This window comes from Styela clava, chromosome 15 (genome assembly GCF_964204865.1).
Source record: "Styela clava chromosome 15, kaStyClav1.hap1.2, whole genome shotgun sequence".
In the NCBI taxonomy this organism is placed as follows: Eukaryota; Metazoa; Chordata; class Ascidiacea; order Stolidobranchia; family Styelidae; genus Styela; species Styela clava.
Genome location: NC_135264.1, coordinates 2,712,501 through 2,715,000, shown reverse-complemented (window position 1 = coordinate 2,715,000; position 2,500 = coordinate 2,712,501). Strand labels below are relative to the sequence as shown.

The following is a 2,500-nucleotide window of genomic DNA, read 5'->3' as shown; positions in this document are numbered from 1 at the left end:
AGTTAAAGTACAAACGTGCAAGCATACTAACCTAACCCTAGGTAAGGCATGTCAGAGCGAAAGACAGTAATTTCGAATGAGCCAAGAAAGAGCGGTGCGGGGCCGGTCGGAGCGCACCCTTTTCTCGGTGGCTGGCGGGCGAGAGAGTGCTGCGTCGCCGGCATCGGCGTCGAAAGAAGCCGAGCCGAAAAAAGTTAAAGTACAAACGTGCAAGCATACTAACCTAACCCTAGGTAAGGCATGTCAGAGCGAAAGACAGTAATTTCGAATGAGCCAAGAAAGAGCGGTGCGGGGCCGGTCGGAGCGCACCCTTTTCTCGGTGGCTGGCGGGCGAAAGAGTGCTGCGTCGCCGGCATCGGCGTCGAAAGAAGCCGAGCCGAAAAAAGTTAAAGTACAAACGTGCAAGCATACTAACCTAACCCTAGGTAAGGCATGTCAGAGCGAAAGACAGTAATTTCGAATGAGCCAAGAAAGAGCGGTGCGGGGCCGGTCGGAGCGCACCCTTTTCTCGGTGGCTGGCGGGCGAGAGAGTGCTGCGTCGCCGGCATCGGCGTCGAAAGAAGCCGAGCCGAAAAAAGTTAAAGTACAAACGTGCAAGCATACTAACCTAACCCTAGGTAAGGCATGTCAGAGCGAAAGACAGTAATTTCGAATGAGCCAAGAAAGAGCGGTGCGGGGCCGGTCGGAGCGCACCCTTTTCTCGGTGGCTGGCGGGCGAGAGAGTGCTGCGTCGCCGGCATCGGCGTCGAAAGAAACCGAGCCGAAAAAAGTTAAAGTACAAACGTGCAAGCATACTAACCTAACCCTAGGTAAGGCATGTCAGAGCGAAAGACAGTAATTTCGAATGAGCCAAGAAAGAGCGGTGCGGGGCCGGTCGGAGCGCACCCTTTTCTCGGTGGCTGGCGGGCGAGAGAGTGCTGCGTCGCCGGCATCGGCGTCGAAAGAAGCCGAGCCAAAAAAAGTTAAAGTACAAACGCGATGCTAATGAGCGAGCCGTTGTCTCGACTAATATGTAGGGGGCGTTCGATCGAGCGTCTGGCTTGAGCGCTTGTCGGCCTAGCAGAACGGTCGCATTGTTATGCCCGGGTTTTAGGCACCGCTGCAGGCGGCCGGCAGAGCTCTTGTTTGTGCGAAACTGAATGGATCGAGCCCGAGAGAGGGCGAGCAAAGAAAAAACGCAAATCGCTCCGCCTGGCACTGCCGGCGAGAGCGTGGACGTCGCGGCCAGCGACTGTCGAAGCTGAGTACGGCCGCAGGCGATCGCCTCGGTCTTAAACGAATGCGACGAGCACGCGCCGGGCGGCCCAGCAAGGGCCGAGCGCAGCTGTCGCAGCTATCTGGTTGATCCTGCCAGTAGTGATATGCTTGTCTCAAAGATTAAGCCATGCAGGTGCAAGTACGAGTTCTCGTAAAGCGAAACTGCGAATGGCTCATTAAATCAGTCTTGGTTTATTTGGTCTCGTAAGCGAAGTGGATAACTGTGGTAATTCTAGAGCTAATACATGCATTAAGCGCCGACTTCGGGAGGCGCGCTTTTATCAGATCAAAACCGACCGGGTTCGTCCTGTGACGTTTGATGACTCTGGATAACCACGCGGATCGTACGGTCTCTGCACCGACGACGTATCATTCAAGTGTCTGCCCTATCAACTGTCGAAGGTACGCTACGTGCCTACCTTTGTGATAACGGGTAACGGGGAATCAGGGTTCGATTCCGGAGAGGGAGCCTGAGAAACGGCTACCACATCCAAGGAAGGCAGCAGGCGCGCAAATTACCCATTCCCGACACGGGGAGGTAGTGACGAAAAATAACAATACAGGACTCTAACGAGGCCCTGTAATTGGAATGAGTACATCCTAAAACTCTTAACGAGTATCCATTGGAGGGCAAGTCTGGTGCCAGCAGCCGCGGTAATTCCAGCTCCAACAGTGTATGCTAAAGTTGTTGCGGTTGAAAAGCTCGTAGTTGGATTTTGGGCGAGCGCCGCCGGTCCGTCGCAAGGCGTGTCACTGGTTGCGTTCGCCTCACCTTCGGTTCTCCGTCGGTGCTCTTGACTGAGTGTCGGCGGTGGCCGATAAGTTTACTTTGAAAAAATTAGAGTGTTCAAAGCAGGCTGTTCGCCTGCATAGTGTTGCATGGAATAATGGAATAGGACCTCGGTTCTATTTTGTTGGTTTTCGGAGCACGAGGTAATGATTAAGAGGGACAGACGGGGGCGTCCGTACTCTGCCGTTAGAGGTGAAATTCTTGGATCGGCGGAAGACGAACTACTGCGAAAGCATTCGCCAAGAATGTTTTCTTTAATCAAGAGCGAAAGTCAGAGGTTCGAAGACGATCAGATACCGTCCTAGTTCTGACTATAAACGATGCCAACTAGCGATCGGGAGGCGTTACCATGACGACCTTTCCGGCAGCTTCCGGGAAACCAAAGTCTTTGGGTTCCGGGGGAAGTATGGTTGCAAAGCTGAAACTTAAAGGAATTGACGGAAGGGCACCACC

General features: G+C 53.6%; 1 non-coding gene across 1 annotated transcript in view; it reads left to right on the top strand.

The window, feature by feature from the left end:
* The first annotated feature begins 1,334 nt into the window (after positions 1-1,334).
* The window catches only part of LOC144413269 (small subunit ribosomal RNA), a 1,810-nt gene continuing 644 nt past the window's right edge, over positions 1,335-2,500 (top strand). Inside the window, exon 1 of the ribosomal RNA XR_013469303.1 lies at positions 1,335-2,500. This exon is cut by the window's right edge and continues 644 nt beyond it. This is a non-coding gene — a ribosomal RNA (small subunit ribosomal RNA).